Below are 13,896 nucleotides of genomic sequence, written 5' to 3'. Positions count from 1 at the left end.
TGGTTTCTCTGCGGCCTGCAAGATCAGGTACATGGCTGTCAGCAGATACAGATAGGCAAGGCTGGGGACCACTTCCAGCATCATCCCTGGGCAAGGACGCAATCCTGGAGAGAAGGCAGTTAGAGAGATGCTGCCGGAGCAAATGGTGCCTGAAGGGAAAGATGAATGGGGTGGAGGTGGCCCTGGCACTCCCCTGGGCTTCAGGCTGGGGAGGAAGGAGCTCACACTTGGTGGAAAGGAGGGAGAGGGGAGGAGAGAGGGTGCAGAGGGAGGGAGCATCCCTGCCCCGCTGCAAGGGCAAGCCTTGCTCTCAGGGGCTCTGAAGGAGGCCCGCTGCTGTGCCAGATTTACACAGCTGCAGAGCCTTGCTTAGTGCTGGCCCCTGTGCAGATAACAGGGAGGAAGCTGGGACGGGAAGAGACAGTGCCCATATCAGGAGTGCAAGCTCCTGGAAACCACCAGGGACAGACCCTGCACCTTCCTCTGCCCAATGGCACTGTGTTGGGGAGCCACTGCTGCCACCCTCCCTCCCTCCCAGCCTGCAGGTGGGGACACCATCCCAGTGCATCACTGCAGGGTGACAACACCCCTCGGGACAGAGCTCCTGAGTGCCCAAATACCCCCCATCCCCACCACGGGCTGGGGGCTGCCCCACAGTGTCTTCCCCAGCCCCAGCCCTGCAGGCAGGTGCTGTGGGAGGCTACGTGGGGTCCAAACCCTTCTGCTCAGCTGAGCCAGGATAACAATGAGAGCTCCCCCGGGAGCTGGGAAGTCCGCAGGCTTTACCCCTGCACCACCTGATGCCCTGCATCTGGATCTCTTCCAACACCTTGTCTCGGCATCTCCCATGCCGGCAGCGATGCTGACAATAGCCTGCGGCTGGGAAGGGGGGCTGGCAGGGTCTGGAGGCAGATCCTATAGGCAACAGCCACCTGTGTATGCCTTTTCCCCATGCCCAAACTCCCCCAGCAGCCTCCCCTCCATGCATGGCTGCCCCTCTCCCCCGGGAAAGCACAGAGAATGAAAAGCAGCTCAAAACCCATCAGGACAATTGGGCTGCTCTACAAAGCTGGCAGCACCCCCTGCCCACCCAGGCTCAAACCTCCACGATGCAGCCTATGGCGATAAACCATGAGCCCACGAAACCTGCAGCATGCAGAGTGGGGAAATCCCAGCAGAGTGGGGAAATCCCAAGCAGCAGCCACTCACGGGGAGGACAGCCCAGGTTGAGGACAGACCTTTGTCTCTGCCTGCCTGTCTCACAGGCTCCACGCTGGAGGAGGAAAAAGGGGGCGGTGGGGGACAGCAAGCAAAGATAACACCCCTAGGAGGGATGTCACAGTCACATTAATCACTTGGAATTCCAAACAGTGCACACCTGGGTGCTGCAAATATGGGCAGCAAATGGAGATGCTCAAAGCTCTGAAATAATTGGATCCTTTCACAAGAGCCTAGCCCAGAATCCAGCACAGGAATTCAGTCCCCGTTGGAAGTCAAGATCAAATATGTGGAGAGGCAGGCACAGCACATGCAATCCTCAGCCGCCGCCATATTCACAGGACCCTGCTTCGCTCTCATCTCAGGTGTCTTCCCAGCAGGAGTGATGGCATGGGAGGACTGCAACAGTGAGCCCCACATAGAGCCCAGCTAGGGACCATCCCCTCCCCATCCAACTTACTCCACTTGTGGCAAGGTGCAGAAGCACTGCCAAGGAGAAAGGAGGTTTATTGGAGGAAAGCAGCAGCCTTGAAGCCTTGCTCAGCCAGAGGGGCAGCCCTGCGGGGTGATGCGCAGCCCAGCAGGATTGCCAGCCTGTGTCACATCCCCAGTAAGACGCGTACACTGCACATGCAGGCTCCTGCTCAGCGCCTCAACAGCAATGAAAAGGCACGGAAGCTTCTGACAGAAAACAAAGAGGCAGCGGCAGAGCTGGGGGTGGGGAAAACTCTCGGCTGCCCAAGAGGATCCCTATGGAGGCAGCAGGATGCTGTCAGGCTGCACCACAGCTACTCACCCCTGTGAGCCCCCGTGGCACCTGCTCACCCGGCAAAGGGGGGACAGAGGGTGGGCTGGCCCCAGTCCCCTCCCCAAGGATGCATGGGATGGGAAGTGCTGCAGGATGCAAGCCAGGCCCAGAACAACAGCTGGCCACAAGGGGAAAATTCCTCCAGGCTAGCTTCTCTTCGTGAAACCATGTCTTTCCACCTTGGAGTAGCCATCGTGTACCACCATTCCCAAGGGTAAAGTGCAGCCAGCACCACATGTGCAAGTTTTATGGCAAGGAGAATTTGTGGAGCTCAGCACTGTGCATGCTCTGGAGTTGACCTTGCAGTGGCACAGCGGTGGTGGTTACCCCAGGGTGACAAAGGAAGTGCCCACAGTGGCCCCTGGCCATCCCATGCAGAGACAAGAGGGCAGGCTCCCTCCCTGTCCCCCTGCTGGTCATGTGGGTGGCAGCCCGGGCATCGGGGACTGCGTGTGACCGTACAAACCAGTGGCTCCATCCCAGACCCTGGTGCCAACTGGAACCAATGGGAAATTTCCCACTGTTTGTGCTTACGAAGTCGCCCACTCAGAGGATGGCTGCAGGAAGCCACATCATAGAATCATCATAGAATGGCCTGGGTTGAAAGGGACCATAAAGATCATCTAGTATCAACCCCCCTGCTCTGGGCAGGGTTGCCAACCACTAGAGCAGGCTGCTCAGAGCCGCATCCAGCCTGGCCTTGAATGCCTCCAGGGTTCCACTGCCTCACCACCCTCTGAGTGAAGAATTTCCTCCTAATATCTAATGTAAATCTCCCCTGCCTTAGTTTAAAACCATTCCCCCTTGTCCTGTTACTACCAACACATGTAAGCAGGCATTCCCCCTCCTGTTTATACGCTCCCTTCAAGTACTGGAAGGCCGCAAAGAGGTCTCCCTGGAGCCTTCTCTTCTCCAAGCTAAACAAGCCCAGTTCCCTCAATCTTTCTTCATAGGAGAGGTGCTCCAGCCCTCTGATCATCTTAGTGGCCCTCCTCTGGACTGTTCCAAGAGCTCCACATCCTTCTTGTGCTGGGGGCCCCAGGCCTGCACGCAGTATTCCAGGTGGGGTCTCACAAGAGCAGAGTAGAGGGGGACAATCACCTCCCTCTCCCTGCTGGCCACCCCTTTTTTGATGCAGCCCAGGACATAGTTGGCCTTCTGGGCTGCAAACGCGCACTGCTGGCTCATGTCCAGCTTCTCGTCCATCGGGACCCCCAAGTCCTTCTCCACAGGGCTGTTCTCAAGTTCTTCTTCTCCCAGTCTATATAAATACCTGGGATTGCCCCAGCCCAAGTGCAACACCTTGCACTTGGCCTTGTTGAACCTCATTAGGTTCTCATGGGCCCACTTCTCAGCCTGTCAAGGTCCCTCTGGATGGCAACCCTTCCCTCTATTGTATCAACTGCACTGCTCAGCTTGGTGTCATCTGCAAACTTGCTGAGGGTGCACTCGATTCCATCGTCTATGTTGTTGATAAAGATGTTGAAGAGCACTGGACCCAAGACCGACCCCTGAGGGACACCACTTGTGACCGGCCTCCACCCAGACATAGAACCGTTGACCACAACCCTTTGGCTGCAACCAGCAGGTTGCTTTATCCACCTAACAGTCCATCCTTCAAATCCATACCTCTCCAATTTAGAGAGAAGAATGTAGTGAGGGACCATATCAAAGGCTTTGCTCAAGTCCAGGTAGATGATATCCATCGCCCCTCCTTTGTCCACCGATGCCATCACTCCATCATAGAAGGCCACCAGATCGGTTAGGCAAGATCTGCCTTTGGTGAAGCCATGCTGGCTGTCTCAGATCACCTCTTTATCTCCTGCATGCCTTAACATGTCTTCCAGGAGGATCCGCTCCATGGTCTTCCCAGGCATAGAGGTGAGGCTCACCAGCCTGTAGTTCCCCAGGTCTTCCTTTCTCCCTTTCTTAAAAATGGGAGTAATGTGAGAAACTAAGTTGTGTTTTTGCAGTAGAGAACTAATTTTCTGTATTCCAAGGTAGTTGTGTAGTCATAATAAGGAGAAATGCTAAGTAGATAAGTGGACAGTAGAAGGCCTCACTCTTCCAAAATAAGGAGGAAGCTTGAGAAAAACAGGATGAGCAGCGTGGGAACAGTAAAACAAAGATCACAAGTTCTCAGAACATAAGAAAAGGAAAAAAAAAGGGAAAAAGGAGAAATTAAAGGGTTGAAGAAAAAGAAAAATTATACATATGTGGTATAGAGGAGCATTGAGTAGCTTGTGAACCTGTAGTACTCAGCCAATGAGGAAACAGGGGAGGTGATCAGGCATCGGGTAATAGGGAATAAAAGGTTATGATTTGTTTACTAAAATGCGCTCCTGCTTGCAGGACACCCACCATTACAATCACGAATAAAATAGCTTCACAGAAGATTCCGCCTGAAGAAAATTATTTGAGATTTTTCTCACAATTTGGGGGCTCGTCTGGGATCTTGTCGCCTACCGAAGAGTTCTTGCCACCACAGACAGGAAGGTGCACCCCGCTGATTTCAGCAGTCCCGTTGGGGGTGGTGGGTTGTCTCGGTATGGCCGGCAAAGGACCGAGACTGTTAATCTGAAGACAGGCTCTGCGAAGCTCTGGGGAGAAGGGAGGCCAGCGCTGACATACCACAGACACAGCCCAGAGATAGTCCAGCCCAGATCGGGAAAAGGCACGGGGATTACTGCTGATAACCCAGACCAGGAAGCCGTGCACGGACCGAGGTAACGGAAACCTTACCGTGTCTTGCCTTGGGTTGGGTTCAGGGAGACTCTTGTGTGGAGTGTGAATGAGACGCACTTATACTGCAAAACAAGTGTGGAGTCTCGATCTGTGAGGTTCTGTAGTCCCGCGAGGAGACGAACAAAGTCCCCTTGGCTGGAGAGGGACGAAGCGAAAGAGAGATGAGTGAAAGAGAGTCTCAGAGGTTTGGGCCCTTAGGTGTACGGTACCCCGAGCACGGTGAGGTGAGGTGCTCGGCAGTACACCCCACCTTTCTCTTAATCCTAGGTGAAGGCGTGTGGTATCCTGTGGGTGGTAAAGTCCACAGCAGCATGTCAAGAAGAGCTGGAGATTAAGGGTTCCAAGAGTCAGCAGTGTGGGGTTGGTGACCCTGGGATTGTGCCTAAAGATAGTCCTTTGGAGAAAATGATAAGGATTTGGAAAAACAACAAACAACCCAAAAACTAGGGAAAAAGATGAAAAAATATATAATTAAAAATGATTTGATAGTGTGTAATTGTCCGGTCTAAAAAGCTAATAAAAGGAACTTCAGTATTTTGGCCAAAATACAGGTCTGATGAAAATTCAGGCTTGAAATTTATATATAAACAATAAGGTTCCGTTTTTGGAGGAGGAATCAAGTTATGCTCCCTATAATCCTAATATTGCACCGGAGGCAGCGGCAGGTGCTCCAGGAGGGGAGACAGGGACTGCAATTGACACTGTCCCTGGAGAAGTCGTGCTGGGGAGCGCAGAGCGGCAGGAAGGGAGGTGGGGGGGTCCCTGTGGGGCCGTGCAGGGCCGTGCAGCGCCAACGTGGGGCTGGTGCCACACCCCCCACAGAGAGGTTAGGAGTTTTAAGAAGGAAATTAAGTCTTTAATTGAGGGCCTAGCAGAACAGTCAAATCTCTTTCTAAGGACTAATTTGTATTCCTGGGGGGGAAATGTCAATCTTGAGAATGTTATTCCCTGGAGAAGAATGTTTAGGAGGGGAATGATTCGGCAGACAGCTATACAAGAATGGGAAGGAACTAACACCCCCCAGACCGAGAGTAATTCTGATAGAGCAGAAATATCTGCTTATCTAACTGTGATAATAACAACCCACAACACAGAAATCATATGAGAGACTCGGGGTCAGAATGAGAAAGTACTTGGGGATGAATCCTGAGGACTCAGTAGCCCAAAGGCTCTTGAAAGTTCATTTTGTGATTAAAACCTGGCCAGATATGCAGAAAAAGCTCCAGAAGGTGGGAGGATGGAGTGAACAGCGCGGGTAGTATGAAGGTGTATGCCAGGAGGGGAGACGAGAAGGAAAAGCAGAGAGCGAAACTAATGGTATTCACAGCATACCAGGTAGTGAGGCAGAGGGGGAGATAGACGGCTCAGGATGGAAAGGAGAAGAAGAGAGACAAAGGAATGGCAGACAAGGAAAGCTACCTGTGTTGCAGCCTAAATCCTAGCAGGGACAGGCTTTGAGAAGATGTTTTAAGTGTGGCCAGGCCGGCCACTTCAAATAGGAGTATCCGGAGTGGAAGAAGGAGGAGAGATTGCTGTTATAAATTCAGAATAGGGGAGTTGGGGCTTCTCAGAAACCTAGTTCCCTAATAAATGAAAAAGCGCACCTCGAGGGCTCCTCAAGTGTACCTCAATAGGGATCACTCTACAGTTATAGCCGCAGGCAAAACAGACTTAGCATAGGAAGATTAATAAAATTTATTACCTATTGTTGATGGGCTGGAGTGGTGAGAAACAAAGAAACAAGCCGGAGGCACCTTCCCCCATCCACTGTCTTCCACCTCTTCCCTGCTCTGAGTGGCATGGTGGTGGGGCCGGGAGCAGGGGCTGCAGTTGGTCCATGGTGCTTCGTTTCCACTGCTCCTTCACGGTAACTCTCCCCCCTGCTCTGCTGTGGGGTGCTGACCTTCCTGGGCTGGTCCTGAATAGACTGCAGCGTGGAGATCTGCTCTGCTGCGGTACACCATGGGCTGCAGGGGTCTGCCTTCCCCACCAGGGGCCTCTCTGTGGGCCGCGGGAGGGCTTTGGCTCCGGCACCTGGAGCACCTCTGCACTGCACTCCCCCTCTTCTGCACTGACCTTGGTGTCTGCAGGGAGGTTTCTCACTCCTCACTCTCCCAGCTGCTGTCCTGCAGCAGTTTTTTTTTTTTTTTTTCCCTTTTCTTTGATGCGCTCTCATAGAGATTTAAACTGCATTGCTCATGGCTTGGTTCTGGGCAGCGGTGGGCCCCTTTGGAGCCGGCTGAAACTGGCCCTCATCTAACATGGGGCAGCTGCTGGATTCTTCTCACAGGGGCTACCACTGCAGCCCCCCCAGTACCAGAACCTTGCCATGTGAACCCAGAACACTGAGGCAGCTAGGTCATTACTGGCCTGTAAAGTATCAAGGCTTAAATTAACTAATGAAACCCTAAATGTGATGGGGGTAGAAGGGACTGGGATAACAGTGCCACTTTTTGGGGACACCAAACTGAGACTAGGGATAGAATGATCAATGGGCAGTTATTATATGCACCCGAAGCAGGGACTAACTTGTTGGGAAAGGATTTGATAATGAAATGTGGCATTCAAATAGTAAATCGTTAGGCTGGAATAACGGTATTATTAATGGGGTGCTTTCAGACCCTGGGAGCAAAGATATATTTGCCTTTGAGTGGAAAGACCCTGAAATGGGGTGGAAGCAGCAATACAGATGGACAATTTTACCTCAGGGGTTCACAGGGCCACAGATTTATTTGGGCAAGTTCTAGAACAAATTTTGGAGTAATTCCAACCTCCAAAGGAGGTGTTATTGTTACAGTATGTGGATGATCTTTTATTGTCAGGACAGGAGAAAGCAGTTGTGAAGGAAGCCACTAACAAGCTATTTGACTTCCTGGGAAAACAGGGCTTGAAAGTATTGGAAAATAAATTAAAATTCATAGAAAGAGAAGTCAAATATTTAGGGCATCTAGTGTCTGAGGGGGGATGAAGAATAAATCCAGAGAGGATTCAGGGAACTGTTGAGCTACCCCTACCCAAAACTAAAAAGAACTAACATTTTTAAGAGAAAGAGGTTTTTAAGGAATTAGGAGTCACGAAGTCCAAAGGAAAACAGATACTCCCTGAGGGGAGAGAAATGCTGAATAAAGTGCTAATGAGGCAAATATTAACTGTTTTACATCAAGAGGGTCACTGGGGAATTCAAGCAATGTGTGATGCTGTGCTATGGAAATATGTATGTGTAGGAATATATATATATACATACACACACACACTCTGTCTGGACAAGTATGCAGGAGTTGTGTAGTATGTCAAAAGGTAAATAGTAAAATTACCTGCAATCAGCCCAAAGGGGGGAGAGAACCAGGAATTCAGTGCTTCCAAAAAAAAAAAAAAGAGGTGCAAAAACAACAATAGGACTAAGAAAAGAAGAGGGGGAATTGTGAGAAACTAAGTTGTGTTTTTGCAGTAGACAACTAATTTTCTGTATTCCAAGGTAGGGCGTTGGGTAATAGGGAATAAAAGGTTATGATTTGTTTACTATAATGCGCTCCTGCTTGCAGGACACCCGCCATTGCAATCACGAATAAAATAGCTTCACAGAAGATCCTGTCTGAAGAAAATTATTGAGAATTTTCTCACAGTAATGTTTCCCTTTTTCCAGTCACCAGGGACTTCACCCGACAGCCATGATTTTTCAAATATGATGGAGAACGGCTAGGCAACCACATCAGCCATCTCTCTCAGCATCCTGGGATGTATACCCTCTGGCCCCATGGACTTGTACACACCCAATTTCATTAGGCGGTCCCGGACTTGTTCCACTGTCACAGTGGGACGGAATCTGCTCCTCTCACCCTCTCCTCGAGGTTCAGGGTCTTGACAGACGTAGGAAACTTGACCACCAGTGTAGACTGAAGCAAAGCACTTATAGAGTACCTCAGCTTTTTCCATGTCTGAGGAAGCCAGTTCTCCCGTCTCGTTTATCAGAGGGGGAACACTCTCCTTGGCCTGTCTCCTCCTGCCTATGTATCTGTAGAACCCCTTCTTGTTATTCTTCACATCCCTTGCCAAGTTCAGCTCCATCTGTGCCTTGGCTTTCCTGATCCTGTCTCTACATATCTGGACGACACCCCTGTATTCCTCCCAGGCTACACAACCTTGCTTCTACTTCCTGTACATTTCCCTCTTTTCCCTCAGTTTAAGCTGCAGATCCTTGCTCAGCCATGCCGGTCACCCGTCTCCTCTGCTCGATTTCTTCTGCTGGGGGTTGGAGAGCTCTTGCGCTCTCAGAAGGATGTCCTGAAAGAGCCGCCAGCTCTGTTCCATTCCTATGCCCTCAAGGACAGTTTCCCAGGGGATCCCAGCCAGTAATTCCTTGAGCAGCCAGAAGTTTGCTCTCCTCAAGTTCAGGGTCCTGACTCTGCTTTTTGCCAGACCCATATTCCTCAAGATCACAAACTCCACCAGGGCATGGTCGCTACAGCCCAGGCAGCCTCCAATCTTAACCTCTCTAATGCTCTCTTCCACATTGGTGAGTACCTGGTCTAGTAAGGCTTCACCTCGGGTCGGTCCGTCTATTACCTGGACCAGGAAGTTATCCTCAACAGACTCCAGGAATCTCCTGGATTGCCTGGAACCCACAGTGCCACTACCCCAGCAGATACCCAGGTGGTTGAAATCCCCCATCAGGATAAGAGCTTGTGAGCACGACAGTTCTTGCAGCTGAAGCAAGAAGGCCTCGTCAACAGACTCCCCCTGATCAGGTGGCCTGTAGCAGACCCCAACCACTAGATGTCCTCTACTGGACCGATCCTTGATTTTCACCCACAAGCTCTCGACCTGCTCATGGCTGTTTCTCAGGCACAGCTCTTCACAATCTATCCACTTCCTAACATAGAGGGCAACTCCTCCTCCCCTCCTTCCTCGCCTATACCTTCTGAACAGTTTGTAGCCATCAACGGCCACACTCCAGTCATGGGAATCATCCCACCAGGTTTCTGTGATGGCAACTACATTATAGTTCCCTACTAGCACGGTGGCCTCCAGCTCCTCCTGTTTGTTACCCCATGCTGCGTGTATTAGTGTAAATGCGCCTCAGCTGGGCCACCTTTTGGGAGGGAGAAGCCCTAATACCCTCCTGACCACACTCAGGTGTTTCCATAGTTACCAACCTCTCACCAACCCTTGTGTCCTTCCTGCAAAATGTTCTGTCATCCTCATCCTTCACCAAGACACAAGACTGAGAGGTATTCCTAGCACATTCCTCACCCACAAGAACTGGCATGTTACATTCAGGCTCCTTTCTAGTGTCCCCAGTTCTGCCCCCCTTCATACCTAGTTTAAAGCTCTATCAATGAACCCTGCCAACTCCCATCCTAAAACACTTTTCTGCTGGTGGAATAAGCTATTCCTGTCTGTTGTCAGCAGGCTTGGTCTCATGTAAATCGACCCAAGGTCAAAAAACATTGGTCCTGGTGGAGGACAGGGACATGTCTGCTCAGCATAATGGCCGTGACCAGGGCACCTACATGCTGCCACGTGTTCAATAGGACATTTGTCCAAGGGAGGCATCTGCCAGGTCCAAGCAGGACTAAATCATCACCACACTAAGTGAAGCACAAACATTAGGATTAATGGTCCTCTTGGCCTGACTATCTGATGTGCCAAGAGGAGGAATAACACCCTGGAGTTGGTTATTCTCGCCCTGGAGAACTCTATCCTGACCTGTTTAACTTGATCCTAAAGGAAAGGCAAATAACTTACTATTAACTCCCATGCTGTCCACTCCCTGTCACAGAGAAGCATGACCTGAGTGGGCAGCAGGAACAGCCTGCTCCTCGTTGCTGTGTGAGCCCCTGTCAGGGTGCACTAGGGCTGGTGGCTGAGGCTTTGCAAGCTGAAGGAAGTCTGCATGGCAATCAGCGGATGATGGGACCCTTCTTGCTCAAGTCTCAGATACTCCTTCTTTTCCCTCTCAGTCAACACCCGCCCCCAGCTACCACCACACACAACCACAGCCATCCACCTTCCCTCCTCACTGTTCCCTGAGTCCCTGCAACCACACACACTGCCTGATCCCACATCCTCCACCTTCCCCACATCCTCCACATGGCAGCACAGCTCTGCAACACCCCGCAGTGTGCTGCTCTTCACTCTCACCCCACATCCCTGTCCTCCACAGCCAGCAGACCCTGTTTAGGTGCATCCCTCTGCATATCCAGAATCACAGAATCATCTAGGTTGGAAGAGACCTCCAAGATCACCTAGTCCAACCTCTGACCTAACACTAACAAGTCCTCCACTAAACCATATCACTAAGCTCTACATCTAAACGTCTTTTAAAGACCTCTGGGGATGGTGACTCCACCACTTCCCTGGGCAGCCTGTTCCAATGTCTAACAACCCTCTTGGTAAAGAAGTTCTTCCTAATATCCAACCTAAAACACCCCTGGCGCAACTTTAGCCCGTTCCCCCTTGTCCTGTCACCAGGCACGTGGGAGAATAGACCAACACCCACCTCGCTACGGCCTCCTTTAGGGTTCCTGTAGAGAGCAATAAGGTCGCCCCTGAGCCTCCTTTTCTCCAGGCTGAACAAGCCCAGCTCCCTCAGCCGCTCCTCGTAGGACTTGTTCTCCAGATCCCTCACCAGCTTCATCGCCCTTCTCTGGACTCGCTCGAACACCTCAATGTCCTTCTTGTAGCAAGGGGCCCAAAACTGAACACAGTACTCGAGGTGCGGCCTCACCAGAGCCGACTACAGGGGGACAATCACCTCCCTAGACCTGCTGGCCACACTGTTTCTTATGCAAGCCAGGATGCTGTTGGCCTTCTTGGCCACCTGAGCACACTGCTGCCTCATATTCAGCCGACTATAAACCAATACTCCCAGGTCCTTCTCTGCCTGGCAGCTTTCCAACCACTCATCTCCCAGCCTGTAGCGTTGCTTGGGGTTGCTGTGCCCCAGGTGCAGGACCCAGCACGTGGTCTTGTTGAACTTCATACAGTTGGCCTGCCTCAGCCCATCAGTCCAGCCTATCCAGATCCTCCTGCAGAGCCTTCCTACCCTCGAGCAGATTGACACACGCACCTAACTTGGTGTCGTCTGCAAACTTACTGAGGGTGCAGTATCCTCAGATCCTTACCCAAGCAGTGTTCCCTCCTGATCTCTGCAGCTCGCACCATAACCTACACCAATCTCCCCCCATCCCCGACTGCTGCCCACCTACAGCCCTGCCAGCCTGAGCCTCCTCACATACACACCCCACCAGAGCCAGTGACGAATCCCCAGCTGGCAGAGCCACAGCAATGTCACCTTTCCCTACCTGCCCTACTGCTCACCAGGTCACCGCAGAAGGTCCTGAGGACACTGCATTACCCGGAGTGACTCTGGGCACACAAGCATCAAAGCTACAGATTGGAAGACGGAGCAGGTGGAGCGCTTGCGGTGAGGAGGGCAGCAAGAACTGTGCACATAGTGCTGACCCCATGGAAGAGTCCCTTCTCACCACAACCCCTCTTGCAATACACTTCCTTTTACGGTAAGAGCCCTCCAAGGGAGGCACTTGAGCACAGGCACCTGGCTAGGTGTCATGAAGCTGAAGCCTGCAGATAAGGTGGCAGCAGCTGCAGGGACATCCAGCATCTCTTCCACTCCCCGTGCTAGACATCTACATGACACAGGAGGAGGAGATACCACCCACACCTCCACCCAACTCATCCCTTTCCAGCTGCGGTTTAGGGAGTCTCAAGGCTGTGAAGGCCAGAGCAGTGACACAAGCTGTGTAGGAATTCAGGGTGAGGCTTTAGACATGTTTGACTGTAAAGAACTAGATGAATCCAGGAGGGCTGCTGCAAGGAAGAGGCATTTCTACCATGAATTCAGTGTCCCATGTCTTGTCAGGGAAAGGCAAAATCTCTCCTTCCAGTGAGGACTAAAGATAAGAGAGAAGCGAGAAACTCTCTGCTGGCATTAGGAAAAGGGTGCCACAGCTGTCAACTGAACACTCCCACTGTTGCCCAAGCAAACACAGAAGTGTACAAGCCTCTTTGAAGCACAACAAGAGGGCCTGGGATGCCTGCTTCCAGGCATATTCAAGCCAGCAGGGCAGCACCAGCTCCTGCTTCACCCCATGGAACTCCCAAACCCCCTGGTCCACAGCCCCAAACCTCCAGTGCATCCTGCAGCTGCACACAGTGGGGACGGCCTTGGGATGGAGGTGTTGGATGGAGATGGCAGCATCGAGGACACTAGGGCCCATGATTTGGGTGGCAGAAGACCTGTCCAGGGGCTAGCACCAGCACACCAGCGGGTGCAGCCTGCAGGGACTGCACAGCACCGAGGCACCTGCATATCAGCATCCTGCATCTTCACTGGGGCGATAGCAAACAGGGATGGGTTCAAGACACAGCCACATCAGACAAGCCTCCTGCACAAGACAAGAGTTCCCACGTCTGTCCCTACAACATGAAGACCCTCCTGAGCAAGCTCAGCTTGCTGCTGCTGTAGTCTGTGGCTTGCTGCGCTGCTACAGCTCAGAGATCTTAGAAAGCAGCTTAACCATCACTAGCAGGTCCAAAACACCAACCCTGGTGGAAGCTATGTCACAAGAGACACAGACATCCCCCCAAATCTGATGTCCATAGGAGCCCACGAAGGAACCGAGAGCTCTCCATGGACCACCAGACACCAGCGAGTTCCTGGCCACACAGTGACTTACCCATGCAGCTGGGAAGAAACTTCAGGGGCCTCTTGGCTCAGACAAGTGGACCCCACTGCTCATAATGAACAAGTGTTGTAACAGGGATATCCAAGTAACTCAACAGTGCCCAGAGTGGGGTTGAGCAACAAGCAGATGGCGCAGAGAGGCGGCCAGGGGAAGGGAGTGCACAGTGCTTGCACCGAGTCACAGCCCAGCAGCAACAAGCCCAAGGGAAAGGTTGAGATGAACAACTTGAGAAGGGAGCTGGGGACAAACGCAGGCTCATGGAAATGTCCTAGACCTTGAAAACCCACATAAAAGTGTCTGGGGAGCCTGAATGCCAGGGGCATCCTCTGCCAGATGGGGAGGCACATGTAGCTGTTGCTGCAGGTCAGCTCTGCCCAGGCTATACGCTGCCCTCTTTCCTCTGTTTTGTTACTCTTG

General features: G+C 51.9%; 1 protein-coding gene across 10 annotated transcripts in view; it reads right to left on the bottom strand.

Moving 5' to 3' along the window:
• Positions 1 to 13,896, bottom strand: part of LOC311426278 (atos homolog protein B-like) — a 78,073-nt gene that overhangs the window by 34,256 nt on the left and 29,921 nt on the right. The window contains exons 1-4 of one of the 10 annotated variants that reach the window (XM_084502544.1): positions 5,022 to 5,122; positions 4,769 to 4,906; positions 4,493 to 4,626; positions 3,656 to 3,954 (exon numbers count right to left, since the gene is read on the bottom strand). The exons of 8 other annotated variants lie outside the window; for them this stretch is intronic. The gene's annotated coding sequence lies outside the window, so the exon portion shown is untranslated. Of the gene's footprint in view, positions 1 to 3,655; positions 3,955 to 4,492; positions 4,627 to 4,768; positions 4,907 to 5,021; positions 5,123 to 13,896 lie in introns of those variants that run through there. One more of the 10 variants, XM_084502542.1, reaches the window with a different exon arrangement.

Source organism: Aythya ferina (genome assembly GCF_964211825.1).
Source record: "Aythya ferina genome assembly, chromosome: W".
Classification (NCBI taxonomy): domain Eukaryota; kingdom Metazoa; phylum Chordata; class Aves; order Anseriformes; family Anatidae; genus Aythya; species Aythya ferina.
This window is presented reverse-complemented; position numbering and strand designations above follow the sequence as displayed.